General features: G+C 43.5%; 3 long non-coding RNA genes across 3 annotated transcripts; 1 reads left to right on the top strand and 2 right to left on the bottom strand.

Annotated features, from left to right (window-relative positions):
• Positions 1 to 663: 663 nt before the first annotated feature.
• LOC145822953 (uncharacterized) lies at positions 664 to 4,092 on the bottom strand. Its single transcript, XR_014364821.1, has 2 exons — positions 3,721 to 4,092; positions 664 to 1,035 (listed from the first exon to the last, which is right to left on the bottom strand). It is a non-coding gene; the product is annotated as an uncharacterized LOC145822953 (long non-coding RNA).
• Positions 4,093 to 16,471: 12,379 nt separating this feature from the next.
• Positions 16,472 to 17,770, top strand: LOC145821207 (uncharacterized). The gene is made up of 2 exons (XR_014363237.1): positions 16,472 to 17,017; positions 17,324 to 17,770. It is a non-coding gene; the product is annotated as an uncharacterized LOC145821207 (long non-coding RNA).
• LOC145821206 (uncharacterized) lies at positions 16,754 to 17,330 on the bottom strand. The gene is made up of 2 exons (XR_014363236.1): positions 16,939 to 17,330; positions 16,754 to 16,787 (listed from the first exon to the last, which is right to left on the bottom strand). It is a non-coding gene; the product is annotated as an uncharacterized LOC145821206 (long non-coding RNA).
• Positions 17,771 to 25,566: the final 7,796 nt, after the last annotated feature.

Raw genomic sequence — 25,566 nt, 5'->3', positions numbered from 1 at the left:
AAGTTAGGTCTTGAATGACAAAGTTTTTTTTTGTCTCCAAAGAGCTAATTTCGTCACTATAGATATTTGTGAGGAAATATTTTCTTCACCAATTTCGTCATTGAATGTTTGTCACTAAAAATTGCTTTTCGTCACCAATGAAATTACTTTAGTGACAAAATGTTTTGTCACCAATAAAACAATATTTTGTCGCAAAAAAATTATCATTTTCATCACCAAATAGTTATTCAATATCATGTTTATAATTTTAGTTGACGAATAAATTTGTCACCTATGTTGATCATTGATGAAGAAATAATTTCGTCACAGTAAGATGTAAAGTTGACAAAAATTTTTGTCTCCAAAAGTCAAACATGGGTGACGAAATATAATTCGTGACAAAAATATGTATACGTGACAAAATTTTTAGTTACCAAACAACAAAATCAATGAGAACTTCCATATATATGCTGCAACCAATTGTCACAAAAAATATTTATTTGAGATGAATAATTACTTTGTCATAATTACAAGTACAAATGACCAAAAAATGTGTCACTAAACTTGTTTCATATTTTATATTTCAATTTAAATTATTATTTCACAAATATCCCTACTCATATCCAAATAGCCTATGAAATGTACTAAGAAATCCACTAGCTATTATACACCTGTACAAAAAAATTCACCAAACAATTTATATTATAAATCAAAATATATCCATCTAACAAATTTAATAATAATCCATTAAGTATAACAAAAAAACCATCATAGCAAATCTCAAAATGAACTAAGAGCATCTCCAATGGTATTTGCTATAATAGCATTGCCATTGCTATAATTTGGCAATGAATAGTAGTAAATTGCCAAATTATTACTATGGTGCTCCAATGGTCACATGCTATTTTCGCAAATCTCAACCAACTTTCCTTCCAAATCAACACTTGATCTTAATTTGTAACTAGAACTAAGTATCAGTTCAGAAAAAATAAAAATAAAAAATCAACACTTGATCTTGATTTGCAAGTATGCTTCCAAATGTCACCAAAAACCAATCTGCAAAGAAAATAAATAAGGAGAACATTAACATATTATCAGTTACATCTAAACTCATATAAATAATTTTATTTTATAAACCAATTTAGTAGAAATGCATATAACAATCCAAAACTTCAAAGAGTTGAAGTGATCCTTGGTGATAAACAACACGGATAACAGAAGATGCCAAAAGATTGTAGGAATACCATGTATCACTAGCACTAATGTCAACAAGAACCAGCGAGAATCACATGACGTGTTTGATACAAACTAATCAGCCCATGGTTTTTACAGGAGTTACCATTTTCATTTAAATGTAAATATTTTCCTGTTTTATTTTTAACCTCAAAAAGGTAAAAAGGTCAAAACACACATGCAAGCAAACATAAAAATAAAAACAAACACACATGAATAGATATTGAAATAAAAACACGATTAGACCTCCAAACAGTTTGGGTTAATGACATTTTACCCCTTTATGGTTTGTCCAAAAACGCTTTACCTCGTTCATGTTTAAAAATATACACATAACCCTATTGAAATTTAGAGTGAAGTGCAAAAGTTGCAAATTCTGGTTAAGTTAACCGTGCGTGTACAACACAACTAAATTGATCGTGTGTGATTCTAAGAAATATATATAATGACACTTTTGTCCCTTTTTTAATTTGTCTTTATCTATTCTTTTCTTCTTCATTCCCTCTCCCTCCTCCTCCTTTCTACAGTATCACTCTTCTTTTCACTTCCTCCTACACCTCACATGCCACCACTGACCAATAGCCTCATGGACCACCATGGCTATCAACCACCTCTAAAACAAAACCCAGCAGCCACTTCCCCAAACATCCATGTTGGGTGACTCAGCAACCTCATAGACACAGTCCACCAGGCCACCACCGTGCATGGCCAAACCCAACCCCAACACCTAGTGGACAAGCACCTTTCATCCTTCTCATCTTTCTCCCCCTCACAGGGAAGTAAAATTTAAAACTCATCTCCCTCTAACAATCTAAAAATAGAAAGTTCTTAACACAAATTCTAAAGGCAATGAATCACCTTCAAGTTCTGAACTGTTTTAAGACAGATAAGCTGAGAACAATTAAGATGTTATTAATGAAATCATTGTACCAATGATGTGTACTAATCCATCACTAAAACCAAACTTTATAAACAAGGTTGTGGTGATCTGTTTCAATTACTATGTTCATCAGATTCCAGAGAACCAAAGAAACTCCAATAAGAAAAACAAAGAGCAAGTTTTCATACAGGCTGCAAAGCAAGACCAACACGTAATTTCCTGATCATGTCCACTTGAGAGCTGAAGTCCAAATTGACCTATAAAAGCCAGAAATGTATCCAACATTTCCCATTCAGAATACAACTTATAGATTTGGAAGGAAAAAAAAAAATGCTTAGTGACTTCAGGAGTCTTGATTTGAGATGACTAGAACACCAAAAATGTAAAATTTCTCACACCTGAACAGTGTATGTCCGAAACATCATATCAAGTCCAAGAGTGCCAACTTTAGGCATGTAAGTCCTCATAATCTCATATCTTCCCTAAGCCAAAATACTGTGCAAGTACACGGATAGTTGATCTTGTATTCATATATCGATGTAACACCATGTTGGTTTTTCGCCTTTTCTTTTTGTGTGTGTGTGTGGATAATTCTGTTGTTGATGTTTGGCGTTTCTGCAAATTTACATAATTGATCCATGAAACTTATTAATAATATGAACATTGTTTTAATGTTTTTTCTCATAATCTAATCTCTTTCCCCCCCCCCCTTAATGTGCAAATTAATTTAGGTTTGATTTTTATTTTCAAGCTCAAACTTTGCTTGTATATGTAATTGAGTTGACTTGAGCCAAGCTTAACTTTTTCAAGCACTAGACAAGCTGAGCTTGGGCTCGATTCTTTGAGCTTAACTCAAGCTCCAGCTCAACTAATTTCAATGAGCCAAACTCGAACACCCCAGAACTTGGCTCGACTTGTTTGCAGCCCCAACAGCAGGTAAGCTTAAGGAGTCATACAAAACTGGAACAGGAACCTTGATGGGTTAGGCTTAAATCTGGGCTGTGCATGCTGACAGGTATCTGAATTCCTTTTTATTCCTAACTGATTCAAACTCTATGACAAAGTAATCAATTGTACCAGCGAGTTAAGTCTTTGCTAGCCATATGTACTACAGGTCATAAGCCATGCTCAACTGGTGGTAGTGGGGTAGGAAACTAATCTACAGCACAAACAACTAGCTCTAATTTGGAGGATACCATAAACCTGGTCCAAGTCGCCAAGCTCGAACAATTCATCACATCTTGCTTATATATGATGAGTACATCTTCCTAAAATTCCCCCCACAACCTATGATTTAATACATGTCATCAAGCATGTGTTCTTCCTTCAACTTCCTTAAACTCACACGTGATCCTCAAATATGATAAGCTTGGCCTTCCATAACATCATGTGTGATTCATGATACCATCTAGCATAGCTAATAGTTCTTGGTCATCATCACACAGACTTGAGATCAAAGATCAAATCCTACCTTCGTCAGAACCACATAAAAACTGAAAGCCATGATATGTGGTTTGAGAATCACATACATTCATTTTCTCATAAATCATAATTGAAGAATTCCTAACATATTATATATCAACCACATGTCTTCATCTATATGCTGAAGTTATATGTTTCAGACAAACCTGATAAAGATGTGAATTAACCTCAGCTCAAGCTTGATGTAAAGTTTCAAGAGGTGCACCACTAAGCTCAAATTGGCCTCCTGGTTCCAATGATATGCTTTGCTTTCCCTGGATGATAGTAATGTGAAGTCTCTGAAGTTGCTCTCCAGAAATACACCGAAAGCAAAAGGTAAAACTTGTTGCATGTTACTTTTATGAAAAAAAAAATTCAGAAAGAACATGAATGAAATTTTTTTTATTGCTTTTGAACCAAAAAAATAGAGCATCATCGTCCATAATGAAGTAATACATAAACCAGAAAGCGGTTAAAAACTTTCCAAGTATTTAGATAAGATTTTTTTTTTTTTTTATCGGAAAAACAAGATAGAAGAGTGTCTACCTGTTTGAGTCCAATAATGTTGTCACCCTCCATTATTTTATCCCAGTCAAATCTTTCAGCAATACCATTGAGCAACTCTGCTATCTGTTTACACTTCATGGGCCTCAAAGTTTCACTCTCAAAGCCAAACTTTTCCTATTCTGCAGAATCCACATGATATAGCGATCCCGGGTTTACCCTTGTTGTACAGTGATCTGGACATGTGTCCGTGGATGTTGGTAGTTGTTTATTATCTTGTTTGCATCCTTTTTACTTGTATATTGAGTTATAGGATGTGTTGGGCAGGTCTGTTACAGGTTGGTTGTGTTTGGGAGCCTAGTGCTGCTGCCCAGATTTTTGGACCTTCGCTCGAGCGAGGAGTTGGTCGCTCGAGCGAGAGTTGAGTTCGTGCCTGGTGGGTCGAGCCAGAGTGGCTTCGCTCGAGCGAGCGATTGCGTCTGGTTCTAGACCTGAGAGTTGCATTTCTTGGCTCGAGCGAGTTTTCTTCGCTCGAGCGGTCTAGTTTGTTCTTCGCTCGAGCGAGAAGTCTGTCGCTCGAGCGTGCTTCTGGTTGCAGACCTGAGGGTTTGAGTTGTTGGCTCGAGCGAGCATTCTTTCGCTCGAGCGTACTTCTGAGTTTTCGGCTCGAGCGAGAACTTCTTGGCTCGAGCGAGAGTTTTCTGTGTCTGGTCGCTCGAGCGACAAAAGCTTCGCTCGAGCGAGCGTGTTTTTTATCAGCGGACAGTAGCTTTTTTGAACATCAGTTTTTCACTTTCTTTTTCTTTCAAACCCTAGATCCGAGACTCTCTCTCTCTAAACCTACACTCTCTCTAAGATTTGATCTCCCTAGAGTGTGAATCTAGCCTAGGGCCTTTGTTAAAAAGATAGAGGGCGTTGAGGGCTTCGACTTAATCTGAAAAAGTTTGGATTTGGAGCACGTTGATCTTCGAGTCTTCATCTCCTTTTTGGCTCAAACTTCGAGGTAGGGATATCCTACTCCTCTCTATGGATTTTGTCTTTAAATTTTAGTATTTTGAGACGTTGGGGTTGGTTTGGTAATTTTGTGAAAGTTTGGGGCTTTTGTGTTATTTTACAAAAGTTGGGGTTTTATTCATAATAAACCTAGATGCATGTTTGGCATAGAGAAATGGAATAAATGTTGAATCATTGGTGAAAATGGGACCTAAGGGTTGAAATGTCAATTATGGATAATGACCTAATTGCATTGTTTGATTAATTGGGATAATTAATTGCGAGAAATGAGGAAATGAAATGTTGATTGACTATCCATTGTGCATTTATTTTCTGTTTAGAGATAACTGCTTGGGCTATCGGTGGAGGATAGTCGTGATTGTTGTAGACAATGCATGATGATTAGGTAAACGGAAACTAATCAATGGAATGTGTCATGGAATTTGACGGTTGATAGAATACATTAACTATATGTATTGAGTGATTGTATATAGAACCAATGTGTTTGTATACGTTATGTGTAGAGGAGGAGATGGGGGATGTACTCCGCGGTTTAGGGGAAGATGGGGGATGTACCTCTAAACCGGATAGTATTGGGAGAAGATAGGGGATGAACTCCGTAGATACAGCTCATATGCTTTTCTAGAGAAGTGAAGATAGAGCTCATATGCTTATCTTTGTGAAGTGTGGATATAGCTCATATGCTTATCTGTGAATGTGGATATTGTTGTTATACATATCTGTTGAGAATGTGGGTATAGCTATATGCTTATCTGTGAATGTGGGATATAGTTTTTATACATATCTGTTGAGAATGTGGATAGAGCTTATATGCCTATCTGTTGAAAAAGGGAAAATGAAAAGTAACTTGGACTCATAAGTCGTATGACATAAAATGTGATTTATGTGGATGTATCAGTGTTGACCATCTATCAATTGCTAATCTTTTAGTCATTGTTCATGGTTGGTTTAGTGTATTTCTACTGGGCTGTGGCTCACCCTATATGGGAATATCATTTTCAGGTACAGGTTGCATGCCACCTCCAAGGACATAGCTTGGGAGGCTAGAGGCGGACATACTTTTGTCGTTTTACTTTTTGATGTATTACATGTAAATTCAAGCCAAGGGCTTAATGTGTAAATGAGTTAGTACTCTTTTGTTGTAACCAAGTGTTAACTTGGAAAGCTGTAAGCCCGTAGGGCATTTCGCTTTTGTTGTTAACATGTAATACTTTTGTAATGGAACTCTGATAAATGGAAGAATGTGGAACTTTTACATATCAATGCATGTCTTATTTGATGGGTTTAATGTTATTATTTTGAGGGCGTTACAACTTGGTATCAGAGCGTACCGGGTTCGAATACTTTGGGTACGTGGGAAGTGATTAGTATCACAATGGGTTTGTCTCGCTTGATAGAGACTTAGAAGTAGTGTTATATGCTTTGTGCTTAATTGATAACATTCTTATGTGACTATGTGGGTATGGGATTTAGTTTCTAGGATGTTGATTGGATCCTTGGGTTTCTGGGAGTCTTGTTGGAAAAGCACTTGATCAATGCTATTTCTAACCGGAACTCTAGTAACGCCTCGGGACTATCATTATCCGGAAATGAAATTCGTAAGTGCTTATGTGTTTATGTGCTTACGTGGAGTGAATTACAGTTGTCCATGCACTAGGACGTGGGTGTTTAGTTTCGGCACATTTGTGAATGTGCTAATGTTCTATGTTACCTTTATTAGGATGTAAGGGCGAGGAAGAGGTGCTAGGCGTGGTAGACCTGCGAGGCAGGAAGTACCGTTACCGGGTGAGATTCCGGCAGTGCAAGAGGGAGTTGGCCAGGCCAATGTGGCCGAGCCAGTGGGTCAGCAGGCCATGGGTGCCTTGGCCAGAGAGATAGCAGGAGCTTTGGGTATTCTTAGAGCTGGGAATCAGGCAGCTGAGGCAGGGCCTTCTTTCTTGAAGAGGGAGTTTTTCCGGGCTAATCCGGATGAGTTTATCGGGGATCCGAAGGAGCCACTGAAGGCTGATGAGTGGCTAGAGCAAATGAGTAAGACATTCGAGATGCTTGGCATCGAGGACGGAGCACTGAAAGTGACCTTGGCATCCTTCCAATTGAAGGGGGATGCAGGTCAATGGTGGAAGTACGAGAAGGCTCGTGTTGGTGGTACTTGGGAGGCGTTTGTGAATGCTTTTCAGGAGAGGTTTTTGTCTGCAGCAGCTAGGGAGAAGCTGAGGGACCAGTTTAGCCGGCTTAAGCAGCAGGGCTTGTCAGTGGCCGAGTTTGAGGCTACTTTTACCAGTCTGTCCAGGTTTGCACCTGAACTGGTGGCGTCTGAGGAACGCCGTTGCTATGAGTTTGAGCGGAAGTTGAGGCGGGGCCTCAAGTTGAGAGTTGGTGGGTCTTATATCCGAGAGTATAGACACCTGGTAGATGCTGCTGCTCATATGGAAATTATGATGCAGGAAGAGGAGAAAGAACAGAGGGGCTCCAAGAGGAGCCAGGATGGTCAGGGTGATGGCAGGAGACAGAGGGATTATAACCCTCAGCAGTCTCAGGGAGTAGTTTCTAGATCGACCTTTCCAGTGCCGAGTGCAGGCTCGGGGAGAGGCAATCAGGGGGATTTTGCTTGTTACAAGTGTGGCCAGCTAGGTCACAAGGTTTCAGTTTGCCCGCAGAAGGGTGGGGGTCAGAGAGCTGCTTCTTCTTCAGCTAGACCGCATAGTCAGAGTTTGGGCAGGGGGCAGCCCTTGTCTTGTTATCAGTGTGGACAGCCTGGGCACCTGAAGAGGTTTTGCCCGCAGTTGAGTGCCACTTCGGGAGCGTCTGGTTCTAGGCAAACGCAGGGTTTTCAGCCAGCTCAGTCTGTGCAGGCCTCGAGGGCCAATCCGGGAGCTTCGTCATCTCAGTCTGTGCAGCAGTCTTTTGCTCCGAGAGGTGAGCAGGTAGGCCAGGGGCCTACGGGGCGCGTGTATGCTGTTACCGCGCAGGATTTAGTACCGGCTCCATCAGTAGTGAAAAGTACTTTTCTGTTTTGCAACTCGGTTGCTAGTGTGTTGATAGACACGAGTGCATCTCATTCTTTTGTATCTGCTGCATTTGCATCTGTTTTGGAATTGGAGTTAGCACAGTTAGCATCTCCTATTTGTGTGGTATCGCCTTTGGGTGGTGAGTTGATCCTGAAACAGGGTGTTAGAGGATGTGATATAGAGGTCGCCGACTATAGGCTTCCTTTTCCGTTTGTTGTCATGCCCATGAAGGGTTTTGATGTTATTTTGGGTATGGACTGGCTATCGTCATACCGGGCTGTTATCGATTGCTACCGCCAGAGGGTCACGTTATGTACCTTGAGCGGGGAGTGGTTCCATTTCTTGGGAGACCGGGTTGGTAGTGTTTTGCCACTGGGGTATGATTCGCGAGGGCGAAGTGAGCTTAGTAGTCTACTTGCCAGCTTTGAGAGTGGTGAGAGTGGTGAGACCCAGCTGTATTGCCGAGGGTGGTTTGTGAGTATTCGGATGTCTTTCCCGAAGATCTTGTTAGTTTGCCACCTCACCGAGAGATAGAGTTCTCTATTGATTTAGTGCCCGGCACGGCGCCGATTTCTATGGCACCTTACCGTTTTGCTCCAGCAGAGTTGGTTGAGTTGAAAGTTCAGCTCCAGGAATTGCTAGATAAGGGCTTTGTTCGCCCTAGTGTTTCGCCGTGGGGAGCACCGGCCCTCTTTGTTAAAAAGAAAGATGGTGCCTTGAGATTGTGTATTGACTACCGGAAGTTGAATCGGGCTACGGTTAAGAATAAGTATCCTATGCCCCGTATAGATGACCTGTTTGACCAGTTGAAGGGTTCCCGTTGTTTCTCTAAGATAGACTTGAGATCGGGTTACCACCAGTTGAGGGTCAGGGAGGAGGATGTTCCTAAGACGGCATTCCGTACGCGGTATGGCCATTACGAGTTTCTGGTGATGCCATTTGGGCTTACCAATGCACCGGTAGTCTTTATGGACTTGATGAACCGGATCTTCCGGGAATTCTTGGATCGGTTTGTAGTCGTTTTTGTGGACGACATCCTTATCTATTCGCCTTCTGAGGAGGAGCACGAGGAACACTTGAGAGTGGTGCTTGAGTTGCTTAGAGCCCATAGGCTGTATGCCAAGTTTGGGAAGTGTGAGTTCTGGCTGAGGGAAGTCAAATTCTTAGGCCACGTGGTATCCGGGGAAGGGGTGTCTGTTGATACATCCAAGATTGAGGCAGTGCAAGATTGGGCACAGCCTAAGAGTGTGTTTGAGATCCGCAGTTTTCTGGGATTAGCTGGGTATTACCGTCGGTTTGTGAAAGATTTCTCCAGGTTAGCGTCACCGTTGACTAGACTGACTCGGAAGGAAGTCAAGTTTGTGTGGAGTGAGACTTGTGAAAAGTCGTTCCAAGAGCTGAAAGTTAGATTGACCACCGCTCCAGTGTTGATTATTCCGGAGAGAGGGTTGGGTTATGCGGTTTATTGTGATGCCTCACGAGAGGGTTTGGGTTGTGTGTTGATGCAAGAGGGGAAAGTGGTAGCTTATGGCTCACGTCAGTTGAAAATACACGAGAAGAATTACCCCACACACGACCTAGAGTTAGCAGCAGTGATCTTTGCCTTGAAAATTTGGAGGCACTACCTTTATGGTGAGAGGTTCGAGGTATTCTCGGACCACAAGAGTTTGAAGTATCTGTTTACACAGAGAGACTTGAATTTGAGGCAGAGGAGGTGGATGGAGTTCATTGAGGATTATGATTTTGAGTTGCATTATCATCCGGGAAAGGCCAATGTTGTGGCCGATGCCCTTAGTAGGAAATCCATTAGTGATGTAGCTAGTATAGCCATCCGAGAATGGGAGATGTTGGGAGCACTTGGGGAGTTTGATTTACTTCTGAGTGAATCCGTTGAGGCTGCGGCCTTGTTTTCTGTTGTTGCGCAGCCTACACTTGTGACTAGAGTGTTAGAGACACAGAGAGGTGACCTTGAGGTAGAGTCCCTCCGAGAGAAGATCTCCAGTGGGACAGTTGAGAAGGGTTTGACGGTGTATCCCGACCTGAGTGTGAGATACCGAGACCGTTTGTTTGTGCCGGAGTCTTGCCGTGAGGAAGTACTCCGAGAGTTTCATCATTCGCGCCTTGCGGTGCATCCGGGAGGTACTAAGATGTATCCGGATTTGGGTCGCCAGTTTTGGTGGCGGGGTATGAAGAGAGATGTGGCTGTTTTCATATCGAAGTGCCTTACTTGCCAGCAAGTGAAGGCCGAGCATCAGAGGCCAGCGGGTTTGTTGTAACCCTTGCCTATTGCTGAGTGGAAGTGGGAGCATGTCACTATGGACTTCGTTGTAGGTCTTCCGAGGACTCAGCGGGGTAGTGATGCTATTTGGGTGGTTGTAGACCGGTTGACTAAGTCGGCGCACTTTATTCCTATGCGCGTGAGAGATTCGGTAGATCATCTAGCCGACTTGTATATTCGGGACATAGTGACATTGCACGGGGTCCCAGTGACGATCGTCTCGGATAGAGATCCTCGTTTTACTGCCAGGTTGTGGCAGAGTTTGCAGAGTGCCTTGGGCACTAAGTTGACCTTTAGTACGGCTTATCATCCTCAGACTGACGGGCAGTCCGAGCGTACTATTCAGATCCTCGAGGATATGCTTCGGGGTTGTGTCCTGGACTTCAGTGGGACGTGGGAGAGGCACTTGCCATTGGTAGAGTTTGCCTACAACAGCAGTTTTCAGTCTAGTATCGGTATGGCACCGTTTGAGGCCTTGTATGGCCGACCGTGTAGGTCTCCAGTTTGTTGGGCCGAGGTGGGTGATGCACCTTTGTTGGGTCCGGAGTTGGTTAGGGAGACGACGGAGAAAGTTGAGCTTATCCGTAGGAGGCTTGTTACAGCCCAGAGTCGACAAAAGAGTTATGCCGATCGTAGAAGGAGGCCTTTGGCGTTTGAGGTAGGTGATCATGTCTTTCTGAAGATATCACCTAGGCGAGGCTTGATGAGATTTGGGAAGAGTGGAAAGTTATCCCCTCGGTTTATTGGTCCTTTTGAGATCCTTGAGAGGATTGGCGAGGTTGCTTATCGGTTAGCCTTACCACCGCAGTTGTCCGGAGTGCATGACGTGTTTCATGTGAGTATGCTTCGGAAGTATGAGCCAGATCCATCACATGTGTTGGATTGGACCGATTTAGAGGTAGATGAGGATGCCTCGTATGAGGAGAGACCGGTTCGGGTCTTGGATAGGCGGGATCAGGTCCTGCGTGGCAAGACCATTCCTTTGGTGAAAGTCTTGTGGAAACATCACGGAGTGGAGGAAGCCACTTGGGAACGTGAGTTGGAAGTCCGCGAAAAATATCCGGACTTGTTTGTTGATATGTAATCTTGTATTTAAATTTTAAACTATTGTTGAACTTAAGAGCTTTTATATATGTCTTAAGTTGTGAAACATTGAAAATGTTTTGGTTTATTGGAAGTATGTTTTGAAACTTACCTCATATGGAAGTTGAATGTAACACTATATATGTTGAATATATTGTTGAAATTGGAAAGATAATGCGTAATGTTGATGCATGTTGAAAGTACATATGTTGTTTACGTATTGTGAAATGCCTCTTGTTAAAGGGATGGGATGACCGGTAATGGGTCGAATTGTTGAATGTTAAAATGTAACAATGTTTAAAATGGAGAAAAACTTGTTTTTGAAAACTTGTGCTTAATTTCGGGGACGAAATTCTTTAAGGGGGGGAGGTTATAGCGATCCCGGGTTTACCCTTGTTGTACAGTGATCCGGACATGTGTCCGTGGATGTTGGTAGTTGTTTATTATCTTGTTTGCATCCTTTTTACTTGTATATTGAGTTATAGGATGTGTTGGGCAGGTCTGTTACAGGTTGGTTGTGTTTGGGAGCCTAGTGCTGCTGCCCAGATTTTTGGACCTTCGCTCGAGCGAGGAGTTGGTCGCTCGAGCGAGAGTTGAGTTCGTGCCTGGTGGGTCGAGCCAGAGTGGCTTCGCTCGAGCGAGCGATTGCGTCTGGTTTTGGACCTGAGAGTTACATTTCTTGGCTCGAGCGAGTTTTCTTCGCTCGAGCGGTCTGGTTTGTTCTTCGCTCGAGCGAGAAGTCTGTCGCTCGAGCGTGCTTCTGGTTGCAGACCTGAGGGTTTGAGTTGTTGGCTCGAGTGAGCATTCTTTCGCTCGAGTGCACTTCTGAGTTTTCGGCTCGAGCGAGAACTTCTTGGCTCGAGCGAGAGTTTTCTGTGTCTGGTCGCTCGAGCGACAAAAGCTTCGCTCGAGCGAGCGTGTTTTTTATCAGCAGACAGTAGCGTTTTTGAACATCAGTTTTTCACTTTCTTTTTCTTTCAAACCCTAGATCCGAGAGTCTCTCTCTCTAAACCTACACTCTCTCTAGGATTTGATCTCCCTAGAGTGTGAATCTAGCCTAGGGCCTTTGTTAAAAAGATAGAGGGCGTTGAGGGCTTCGACTTAATCTGAAAAAGTTTGGATTTGGAGCACGTTGATCTTCGAGTCTTCATCTCCTTTTTGGCTCAAACTTCGAGGTAGGGATATCCTACTCCTCTGTATGGATTTTGTCTTTAAATTTTAGTATTTTGAGACGTTGGGGTTGGTTTGGTAATTTTGTGAAAGTTTGGGGCTTTTGTGTTATTTTACAAAAGTTGGGGTTTTATTCATAATAAACCTAGATGCATGTTTGACAATATGTGTGTAAACAATATCACATCTACAAGAGTAAATATCAAGGTCCAACTATAACCAAGCAACCTGCTAGAGTTATTAAAACAAAAGTAGCTGCACAGTATTATAATCATAACAAGAAGCCATGGCAATTATTTTTTAAACAAATTTTATTGAACTAATGGAAATGATCAAAAGGACAAATGCATCAATAAAGGCAAGGTGAAGGAAGAAAACAAGCTAGGAGCATATGGGTGCCTAAATTCCCCCCCCAAAAAAGATTCCTTCATTTAGTGTTCATATCTAAGGATAAGAAATACTGCTTTGACTTCTACACCATTAATTAATCATCAAAATTTTGAACACAATATAAAAGCAAGAGACATGGAATGCAAGCAAATAAACTACTCTCTGTTATGCAGTAAGTTGCCCCATGAAGCATAATTAAAAAATTAAATTAGGAAGGCATTGAATTTTCCGTTGTGACCTAATCACCTGTAAGTTTATCAGCAGGCATTGAATTTTCCATTGTGACCTGACCCCTTAGGGAGACAACTTTGCTGAAAAGTTCAAAGAAGCCCTTGTCAAATGCAAGACCAAGATTGACTCAATCATTACAAAAGCTAAAACTTTGATGTTTTCAATTTTGGGCTTGTTTTGCTTTTCAGTGTGAAGCTGAATTTTGGTACATTGAAGAATTTATTGAGTTCTCTGGTGGAGCAGTTGCAAAAGCTTTTTGGCTTCGTGAAGGAGTTCATGAAATTGATGAGTGAAGTTGTGAAGCTAATTGGATATGGGTTTAAGTACAATTCATGTGATGATGACAAAACATTTTTGGAAGAGTTAATCAATCTTATATCTGGGATTTTGGATATAGAGCAGAAAAGCCAGCCACATGAATTCTATTTCAGTCTTGAGAAATTGGTGAAAGAGAAAATTGATAGTTTCTTGAAGAAAAATTTCAAAAGTTTGGCTAAGGATCCATAAAGGAGAGGCTTCTTTGTTGATTTATGTCTTATTGCTTTGTTAGTTCTCTTGAATTAAGTGTATCCTGGCCCTCAAAAAAAACCAAAAAAAAAAAAGTCTGCTATAATGCTTTGAATCTAATTTGTGTTTTTTATATCTCTACCTAGAGCAGCCCTAGCAAGAACGTGCGCCAGCTTTACACCCAGTCTCATGAACTTAGTATTTTTTTTTTTTTTGGGTGGAAAAGGTACTTCATAGAAGAAAAGTTAATATTTAACATAGTATTTTGTATTTCAATACCCCTAGCACCATCAAACAGTTGATAAGAGAAATACAATTCAGCATAATGAAGAAAATTATGACCTCAGTGTCTCTGTTAAATTCTTCTTTGGTTAAATAGGTTAATAGCACTTTAACATCTTCAAGCAAACCAAATAAATTATAATCAATCTAGTTTTTCATGATGAGATAATTGCAAGGATAATTGAGTTTTGGCGCCATTTACGTAAACTACCATTGAAAGATTAGTGTAAAGATAATTATTGTAGAGAATTCTAATATACTTGGTAATAGAATCTTAGACTTGACCCTCGGTGATTTGTATTTATGGCCAAAAAGAATGACTATCAACAAAAGTTACAGAACCTACAAACCAATTAAATCTTGAATTAAAACATAACTATCAACAAAAATTACAGTACATGGAATTCATTGACCACTGTTCAATGAATAGCAGAAACAATCACATTGACCACAGCTCAAGGTATGAACCTTCGAATTAAAACATGGAATTCATTATTCATAATCAATCACTGTAAATCTCGTAGGACTTTGGATAAATGACTATCGACAAAAATTACAGAACCTACAAACCAATTAAATCTTGAATGCACAATTCAATTGAATTCAAAGGGTAGGGTTCCAATGAGGTTCTTCCATTGTTGTTTCAAATATTACCCATAATGAAGTGTGTATTTACTTCTTTTTTAAGATGTTCAAAGTTCGTAATTCTGATGAAAATTAATGAGTGTAGATGTTGAATAAGCAAGGTGTAGGAGAGGGTTCAAGAAAGGAGTTGGAAAATTCGAAGATCTTCGAAGATCCTTGAAGAACAACTTCGAATTCTCTAGAATATGATGAGAGGCTTAGATTCTTCAATAATCTCAATTTAGGAACACAACAACAAAGGAGATGATGGAGATAAGAGATTGGGTGAAGAAGAAGGCAAAATGGCTAGAGAATAGAATAATGGCAAGGCTCTCCCATTGATCTCCCACTTTCACTCTCAAGGTCGATAATGGAGAAGGGAAATTAGTTCTTTCCCAAGAGTTAAAAATCTCCAAAATCCATCCCTTGTAAAGCTATGGGTGGGTGCTATTTATAGGCACCTCATGATATAGGATGGAGCCCATGTGCAAGGCACATGGGGGATATTCTCTCTAACCACCTTGTCCGAGGAGGTGACCTCTCCGAGGAGGTGACTTCTCCGAGGAGGTGACTTCTCCGAGGATGAGAAAACCCCGAAGAGGAGATCACTCCCTCGGCGAACCCTTCTTCTTAGCCACACCTAACCAATGATCCCCAATCATCCCAAAGGGTCAGGGGTAGTCCCAGAGGACGTCCTGCCGCAAAATATTGCCGAGTCTCATGGACCCCCCGTGGTCGTGCCACCTCGACCCGGGTATAGGCTAGTTTAACCGAAGAGTGAATTTATCTCCACTCACCGTCCTCGGAATCGGGTCCTTTGTTCGAACTCCATTACGCCCATGGTTCTGGTGCGTAGATCCCGGAAAGCTCCGAGCCCGCAAGTGTTCTAGGACTCATTAACGGAGGGACTTCTAGATTGCGTCTGAATCTGTTCGAAGCCAAGTGTTTCGGACCTCTAGGTTCGTGGATCCGAACCCTTTCGAGTCCGAGTGCCTCGGATCTCTAGGCTTGCTTAAATACCCTTTCGAGTCTGGGCCTGAGTAAGTCTCTAGGTTTGTGGATCCGAACCCTTTCGAGGCTTACAGCGATTCAATCCGTTTGATGGCGATAAATCTAGGCCCACCAATTCTTGGACTTGCGATAAATTCAGGCCCATTAATCTTGGGCTATTGGGCCTAAATAATTTAGTGGGCTCAAATTAGCCCCTCTTACATTTGCCCCTTGCGTGTATGAGAAATTTTAAATTTCTCAGACATGCATACTGTCATTTCTTCGACCCTGTTTCGCATCACGTTCCCCCAAAAAAAAAAAATGTTTTGTCACGACAGAGCCTATGGATAAAGTTGATGACGCACTTCAATTTATAAAAAAAAATTGACAAGCAAAAATTTAATTTGCCCCTTTTTTTTTTTTTTTTTTTTTTTTTTTTTTTTTTTTTTTTAAGGCTCACACGTGCCTTTGTTGTTTGGCACACACGGATAATGCTCTTTTTTTTTTTTATTTAAGGAAAGTGCCAAAACCCTAAGCCTCACCAACTTTTGCACAGCCGCCACAAGCACAGACCCAACTCGTCTTCTTCAACAGGCACAGACCCAGCTCCTTTCTTCCTCTCCAAGAAGGCTTCATATGTTCATCGTCATTTTGCACACCATCGGCGGCTACACCCTCGGCTATCATTGGTGTCGTGACAACGTCGTCAAGCCAACACCAGCCTCTTCTGTGGCCCTACTGCCGTTGCCTTCCTCAACTGACCAGCACCGACGCCGACGCCGCTGCTTGCTCCGGTGCCAACCACACACGTCGCCCTTTCAACGCATCGTGTGTGGTCACCAACTCCGCTGCGACATCACTGCTGGTTCCGGCCTCGCTCGTCCACTGCTCGTGCATGCGGCTTACGCCGTCTCTGCCCTGTCTTGATTTACGGCCTGCGCTGTGTGATGCTATACATCTTTGTGCAAGATAAAGCCGGCTTCATCTGAGATTGAATGGCATAAACTTGGTGACTCTGGTCACTAAGGCAAGCAATCCGAATCACACCATCGAAAATTAGATCCTGTGTCCGGGAACAATTGACGAAGCTAAGGTCGTAGTACCAGCCGTGATATTCTGGGAAGGGAGAGGCAGATAAGTTGAAGTTTTGAAGCTGTCGCGGGAGGCAGCGATTGGGGTCAGATATATCTATGGTCTGAGATTTGTAGTCAATATTGTTAACAAAAACATTAACAGAAAATGGAAGCTGGAGGAGTGGGTATTTGGAATGACGAATGCAAGAAAGATCAAAGCCAGGATGATACCCACAGTGCTCGGGCTGTTTCCCTATGAGCCTGAAAGGGAATCGGATTTCAGGGCCGTGATGCTCTCTGCACCTTGTTGGTAAGCACTCAAGATCTTGTTCTTCTGCTCCTCCTCCGAGCCCAACTGTAGCTGCTACAGCCATCGGTACGAATAATAGGACTGTGAGCAACAGAATTCCATGGAAAATGGCCATCTTAATTAATGGCTAATATTTGATACTCTGAAACAAAATCCCAGAGGCTAATTTTATTGAAGAAATCTGGCTTTGTTGTCTTGAATCCATGCTATTGAATTTTGAACCTGTGCCGATAATTTTGACAATAATTTTGACATACATACAGGTTTGATGTTGAATAATTAATTATTGTCTTGTCGATCTTGTAGATGCTCGGAAGATAAATAGTGGATGCCCGATGCTTTGCCTTCGTCTTCGGCTGTTCAACGCGAACCACACGTCGCCCACTCAACGCGATATGTGGTTTTTTGCCTAACACCATCCAGCTCGTTAGTCTCACAGCCCGGCGCTATTTTTTCGGAGTTTGAATCTCGGTTTTTGCATACTCACTGGTTCCAGTTCCGATCACTGTTGACTTCGACGGTTCCAACGCACACCACACACGTTCGCCCTCTCAACGCAACGTGTGTGGTCCTGCCAAGCCTAGCCCAGTCTTGTTGATTACAGTCTGTAAAGCCTCTCTGATTTCAGCTTAAATTTCCAGTATCGGCTTCAGACTTCACCTCTCTAACTGCCCAAATTTGTAAGTATGAAATTCGGCCCCCTCTTCCGAATGTAAATATATTTAAATATATATAAATATATTTTTGTGGCAATGTAGAGGGCTCAAGCAATCTGATGAAAATAAAAATAAAATAAATAAATAAAAAACTGAATCTGAATATGGACTCAATTTTTGTGGTAATCCCAATGATATTTTTTTTTAGCTCAAACACCGTGATTTTGGCCATATGGAAACATGCACTAGCACTTGAAACCTTATTGAGGTGCTTGGCTTGAACATAATTTGTTGAACTTTATCACCGAAGAAAGGCCGAATATAACTTGTTGACTAGTATTTGAGCTCCATTTTTGACATGGAGAGAGAAAATCCTGGGCTTATGAATATGGACTTTCAGAGAAACGAATAGTTGATGCCGAAATTTCATTCGAATGTGTTGCTTTAATTCCAATATTCTGAATTTTAATACGGTCAACTTCTTACTATTTATACCTGTTTATTTCAGCCATATGTCTTCTCAAAAGAAACCCGTAGCTCTGGGGTCATCAGAACCGGCTCTCATGAAAGAGAGGGATGTACCTCCGGCATCTGAGTGGAGGAAATCTCCTTATTTTGGTCGGAAGGACCCCTTCTGGCAGGCGGCTACCTCCACCACTTCTCTTCTATCTCCGAAGGGGGCTCCATTATGTCTCACTGAGGACACTGACTCTGGACATGAGGCCCTCATTTCTCCTTCCTCGGTGCTACGCTTTCGGATTGAGCGGGGGGACTTTCCATACTGTTATCCTCAGTTTAAGGCCTTCTCAAACCCTCCTTTTGGTTGGCAGGAGTGGGTCGATGATGTTCTCTCGGACAAGAGCTTCTGTCAGCGGCTTCAAGAGGCCCGCCTATTGATCCCAGTGAAAATATCTCGATCCCTATCCATCCGTCGCAACAATGCTAGCCTGGAAGCCATGGCTCTTCGGTGGAGCACCGAGACACACACCTTTATACTTGGCCAGCACGAGATGGGGCCCACCCTTGAGGATGTGTTCATGTTGCTGCGTCTGGAAGTGACCGGCCCTGATGCCTTCGACCCTGAGCAGACACCCCCCGAAGATGATTCTTTGATCCAATCTCTGAAGCTAAATCTTCAAACTTGTGGTCGGTGGAGTTCCGTTTTTGATGGTTCAGCGAGGAGGACTAGTCGAGTAAGGACGGACCGTGCCTCCTATACTGCATGGATCCGCCACTTCTTCAAAGATCTTCAGCCCTTGGCCAGAGATGCTGACCCTGACTCTCGGGAGTATGAGGCCGGTCCGATGTATGGCTCCAGGCTCTATTTCTTGGGATTTCTGGCTTGCTTCCTTTCATTCTTCATTCTTCCGAGCACACCTCCGGATTCCCTCAATTCTTTCGTCTTCCCCTTGGCAGTCAGGCTTTTCAGAGGAGATCGGATCCCTTTGGCTCCACTATTTCTTGGGAATCTCTACTATCGGCTGGATCTACTACATCGAGATATGGTTCGCTCCGTGGGTCGATATGAGCCTGTCTCCTTTATTCAAAGCCAGTTCCTGCTATGTTTCTTCTTCGAGAGGTTCCCAAAATTTGCCCCTGCTCCGACTGTATTTGAGGCGGAAGTTCTTCGAGAGATAGTGGATAAAGATGGCATCCCCGTGCTCGATACTGATGGGTCTCGGACATTTGAGAAAGCGAAGTCTTGCCAGCCGTTGATTACACGGTGGTCACGTACCATTTCCACCTTATCCTTGAATACTCTGGTGGATGATCCCCGACGCTTTGTGGCACAGCCGTATGTATGCCCGCCTGTGGGTGTGGCCACACCGCTTATCTATCATGGCTCCTCCCGCTCGGTGTCCTTTCCTTTGCCGAAGAACATCCCTGCACCCTTTGTTGATATGCTGATTATGATCCGTCCGAGTTCATTACCGGTGTGGCATGAGGAAGGCGTTGATAGTGCCGTTTATAGGCCCGACCGCATAGCATGTCAATTCGGGTTTGATCAATGTGCCCCGGGGCTAGCACCTCCTTTATTATCATTTTCAGCGAGCTACGGGCGCTTCAGTCGTGGGCTTGTACACACCGTGCTTCCCATATCTGGCTCTTTGACGATGCCAGGCTTGAGCCGAGTAGGGGGTTTCACCCCCTCTTTCAGGCGGTATTGGCAGAAGAATATCGATGCGTTTATTGCATTTGTCCAGAGCAGACCGACCGTATGTTTGCCTCCGCCGATTTATAAGAAGGATTCTTCTCTTCGGCTACCCGAGAGCCGAAAATCTGACCACATGTATGAGAGTTTCTTCACCTCATCTGCTCCAACTGACCCTTCTGCTCGGGCATCTGCTTCTAGCTTGGCAATTACTTCTCCGGAGCCAGTCCCTTTGAATAAGGCCTCTGGTCCTCGGACGACCCGCCTTAAGAAGATGGCTCACAAGAGGACTTCTGATGCCAGTCCTTCCGCTCCTCGCCTTTCCAAAAGGCTTCATGAGGTACCCGAAATTTTTGATTTGAAGCTACTTTCCTTTTTGCGACTATACCTTCTAAAATGAAAACTTTTATTTGCCCATGTTGTGCAAGATCCTGCGGTTGTTGACGTTCTCAGTACCGTGGCTCCTGGCCATGCTGCCTCCCCCAGGCCGGACTCAGACTTGGACGACACCCTCCCTTTGTCTGCAAGACTTGTGAAGATGTGCACCCCTCGTATAGCAGTTATAGATGACGATGATGATGAGGCTGAGTCCTCCGATCATTTTTGTGACCTTATTCCACGCACGCGTCGTCATCGCCCTACCGTAGCTGAGGAGGAGCACTACCTTGGTGACGAGTTTATTGGGGCTCACCGTTCTGATGTTGAGATTGCTGGAGGGACTGATGCCACAGAAATTGATGTCGCGGGCCATGCTTCTAGAAGCGATGTAGAGATGAGGTGCGCCTCTGGGAATGGTGTGGAGGTGGATGTGCTAGAGATCTCTGAGACTCGCTCTGGCACTTATGGTGATTCTCATCCTCCGGCCCTCCTTCCTTCTTCAGGGATGACTGCTACTGTTCAGGCTTCATCAGACATTGAGATCGATCAGGTGGTCTCTACACGACCAAGTGACTTTGTTGATGCTAGGAGTCCTTCAGTTGCCCCTGCTTTGCATATTGATCCTCCCTCTGGTAATCTTTCTTTCTGAAGTTTGTCATTTACTTATATCTGTGAGAAATCTTTACTTAAATGACTTTCCTGTTCCCTACCTCTAATAAGGCCTTCTTATCTTTTCTTCAGTGTTAGCTGCTAACGGGGTCTTGCCTTCACCTACCTCAGACTCTGCTCCAGTGTTAGCTGCTACCGGGGTCCTGCCTTCACCTGCCTCGGACTCTGCTCCAGTGTTAGCTGCTACCGGGGTCCTGCCTTCACCTGCCTCGGGCTCTTCTCCGACTCTCTTTGTAACTCCTCACGGTTCTCCTTCTCAAGGGGGGACACCTGTCTTTGAGACGACTGCTAGAGGTTCTTCATCGCCAGTGCCTTCGAATATTTTGGATCTGAATCTTAGTGATTTCCACATTGATAGTGATGCTTTTGGTCTTTCCCCTTATCGTTCGGCATTCTCAGGCTTGGGACCTCTGCCGGGAGTTACCCCTCCGGGTGGTTGATCTAACCCGATAGACATTGGGGAGATTCCTGAGACTAGCAGCTTTCCGGCCCCAATTCCTCCTTCGGCTTCTGGTAAAGTATCATTTCTCCATTATTGGGTAGCTCCTGAGTTTGCTTCAGTTCTACAGCTTGTGCATTCAAGTTACCCGGAGACCTTTGCTTCATTTGCTTGCCAGTGTCCACTCATTCAGACTGCTCTTCTCGAGTCTTTTGCCACTATCTTATATAGCTTGGACAGGCAACGGTTGTGTGACCTTAATGGGAAAGTAGTCGAGATGGCGTATCAGGGGATCTCTGACATGGAGCGTCACCAAGTGGACTTATCATGGCTTCGGAAGCGCCTGGATATAGCTTCGAACGCCAGTCATCAGCTGGAACTTATGTCTGTGCTTGCCTCTTATCGCACCTCTATAGATGAGATAAAGGCAACTCTTCGTGAACTTGAGTCGGGTTATGCTCGGGCCTTGGAGACTTTAGAGGCACACTCTACTGTTTGTCCTCCAGATGTAGACGTGACGGGCAGCTTTTTCGAGGGTATCTTTAGGAAAAATTGAGTTTTTTTTTTTTATCATTACTTTCTTGCCCCTTTCGATAAAAATGTTTTATCTAGGACAATGCAATGAAATGACAAAATTTTTGTTGTTTGGATATTTTCGCATTGTTTTCTCATTCTACTTGATAAAATATTTATTTCGAATGATACAATGGAAAGAACAATCATATGCACATGTTTATAAAAGCTGAAATATTCTCATTAGTTCTTCAACTTTCTTGGCAAAAGTATAATAGATTCACTGCAAGTGATGGGACAAAACATACACCATAGAGAAAACCAGCTTCTTCATAGCGTAAGGGGAATACGACTTTTAGACAAAGTAAGAAAATGAAAATGAATTTCAACATAGATGAGTCCAACTATGGGTAGTAATGCTTGATAAACTTTGCATTGAGCAGTCCAGTTCGGAAGCCATCTTCAACCCTTACAAGCTTGTAGTACCCACTTGAGCTGGCCTGAACCACCTTGTAGGGCCCTTCCCATTTTGGAGAAAACTTGGGCAAAGATTGTCCTCGCATGATTGGGTCTACAATCTTCCATACTAGATCACCTTCTTCAAACTTCCTTGGTACCACAGTCTGGTTATAGGCTCGGGCGATAGACTCATGATACCTTTCCATGACTTTTGCAGCTCTGTCATGCTTTTCCTCTAACGCTTCCAATCTGGTGGTTCGAGGCTCCAATACCATCCCCGAGGCGAGAGCCATTCGAGCAGATGGCGTTTCCAACTCTATAGGTAACACTGCCTCGGACCCATACACAAGGGAGTAAGGAGTTGCTTGAGTTGGCTTTCTCTTTGAAGTGCGATACGCCCATAGGGCTACTATCAACTATTCGGACCAAGTCCCCCCAAACTCATCCATCATCTTGCTCAGAATCCTTATCAGTGTCTTGTTTGTGGCTTCCGCCTGCCCGTTCCCTTTTGGATAGTAGGGTGTGGATTTGTGATGCTTCACTTGGTAAGTCTCTAGGAGGCTCTTCACATATTTGTTTATGAAGGGAGTGCCGTTATCCGAGAGGATGGTGTTTGGTACTCCAAATCGGCAAATGATATTCTCCTTGATGAAGTTCGCAACTGCAGGCCCCGTAGCGTTCTTCAGAGGAATTGCTTCGACCCACTTTGTACTCAATTCTGTGGCTGCGAGAATCCACTTGTACCCCTTAGAAGATGTGGAGATGGGCCCTATCAGATCAAAAGCCCAGGTATGGAACGGCCATGGCGTTCGGATACTATGCAGGTCTACAGTTGGAGCATGGATCAAATTTTCGTGTTTCTGACAAGTCTGGCACCTCTTCACGTGATGGGATGCATCTGACTCCATGGTCGGCCAGTAATACCCAAGGTGTATAAGTTGCTCGAACAGCCGAGCCCCTCCTTGATGTTCAATCTCGTGGGCTCTTCCGAGGACTAGATCTGACTCCTCCTTGGAGAGACATCTCAGGGGAGTGCCCTCAATACTTCTTCTATACAGCTTGTCCTGATCAAGAAAGTATCGCCTCGCTCTCCTCTTGAGGTGTGCAATGTCCCTCGGGCTCTCAGGTAGTGTTCCCTCTTTGAGATAGTCAATGTAGACTTGCCTCCAGTCAGGGGTATCAATTTCAAAGCAACTCTCATCCTCCCGGATGTATGACTGACACTTGGGGCATTCCCTCTGTAATTGATTTGAGTCCTTCTCCATCTCGGGCCAATAATAACCTTGTCTTTGGATTCTTCTATACAGACTGATATCCCCATCCCCGCAAGACTTTTCATGGATCTGTTGTAGTCGGAAGCTTGCTTCTTGTTGGCCAATACACCGGGCTAGGAATCCGGTACCTCCTCGGAAGTAAAGTTCACCTTGAATCATTGTGAATTGGGCAAGCTTGGCCATAGTCAGTTTTCCAACTTTGCTTCTGAGTTGCTCGAGGACTTCTCCTCTCCAGTCCTCCGGAAGGCCTTTGTCTTCGGGTATTATTGAAGGTTCTGTTCTCTTCTTGATAACAATTGTTGCCTCTTCCTCTGGAATGTCAACTCTTGCCCCTAATGTTGCGAGGGCATCTGAAAACTTGTTGTCGGAGCGAGGCACATGCTCTATTTCGACCTTCTGAAATTTGTCAAGAAGCCTTTGGACTGTTGTTCGATATGTGGCCAAGGCAGGCTCCTTTAAGACGAACTGTCCTGAAACTTGCTTCACTATCAGCTTTGAGTCCCCCCGGATCCGAATCTTCTTGATACTGTGCTTCTCAGCTGCTATCAAGCCTAAAATAAGAGCCTCATACTCGGCTTCGTTATTCGAACAATGGAAATCCAGTTTATAAGACAAATATAACTTTTCCCCACTTTTGCTTGTAAGGACTATCCCGGTTCCTCCCTTCCCTCCGGCTGCTGCTCCGTCAAAGCTCAATGTCCAGAAGCTTTCCTCGGAAGCCATAGCTGCGTGCACCTCTCCTCTTAATTCTTCATTCACTGGTTCATAGTCACCACTTGGAAATTGGGCAAGGAGATCAGCTAAGGCTTGACTTTTGATCGCCTTGGGGGCTACACATGTGATCTCGAATTCACCCAATGCTAACAACCATCTTGCCACCTTCCCGGTTAGAGCAGGCTTGCTGAGGAGGTATCGGATTGGATCGCTTCTAGTAACAATCTGAATCTGATGTGCTAGGAAGTAATGTCTGAGCTTTTGGGCAGTGAATACCAAAGCTAAACAATGTCTCTCTACTGGAGTATATCGGACTTCTGCTCCTCGAATCTTCCGACTGATGTAATACACCGGGCGTTCTACTCCATCTACATCTTGGACCAATAATGCCCCTATGGACTTGGGGGTTGAAGTTAGGTACAACATTAGAGGCACCCCGGGCTGCAGGGCTATCATGGTCTGAGGCGAGGTCAAGGCCGCCTTGATTCTCTCAAAGGCCTTTTGGTGCTCTTGGTTCCACTCGAACTTGGCATCTCCTTTTAACAAAGAGCCGAAAGGCGCAGAGATCTCTGCCAGTGCTGGGATAAACCTCCGAATATAAGACACCTTCCCGAGGAACTTCTTTAACTCCTTCTGAGAATGCGGGGGAGGCATTGCTCTGATAGATTTGACCTTGTCTTCATCTGCCTCGATACCATGCCTATGTACAAGAAACCCGAGGAACTTCCCGGCCGTCACCCCGAAAGCACATTTGAGAGGATTCATCCTCATTTTGAATTTCTGGCACCTCTTGAATACCTTCTCAAGGTCTCGGAGATGGTCTTCTTCTTTCTTGGATTTCACCACTAGATCATCAACATAATCTTCCACCTCATGATGGATCATGTCATGAAAGATTGCAGTCATAGCCCTTTGGTAAGTTGCACCGGCATTCTTGAGTCCGAAAGGCATGACTGTATAGAAGAAGTTTCCGAGAGGTGTTCTAAAAGCAGTCTTTTCTGCGTCCTCTTCAGCCATCTTAATCTGATTGTATCCACTGAATCCATCCATGAATAAGAACATCTGGTGTGCCGAGGTAGTATCCACGAGGGTGTCAATGTGAGGAAGAGGGAATTCATCCTTCGGGCAAGATTTGTTCAAATCTCGAAAGTCTACACATACTCTGATTTGGCCATTCTTCTTTACTGGCACGATGTTTGCTAACCACGTGGGGTACTGTATTGGCCGGATGAAACCAGCCTGTTGAAGTTTTTCAATCTCCTCCTTAATCTTCTCTTCGAGATCTGGATGATATT

This window comes from Camellia sinensis, chromosome 3 (assembly GCF_055761805.1).
Source record: "Camellia sinensis isolate YWXY chromosome 3, ASM5576180v1, whole genome shotgun sequence".
In the NCBI taxonomy this organism is placed as follows: domain Eukaryota; kingdom Viridiplantae; phylum Streptophyta; class Magnoliopsida; order Ericales; family Theaceae; genus Camellia; species Camellia sinensis.
The sequence above is the reverse complement of the archived record's forward strand: the minus strand, read 5'-3'. Positions and strand labels throughout refer to the sequence as shown.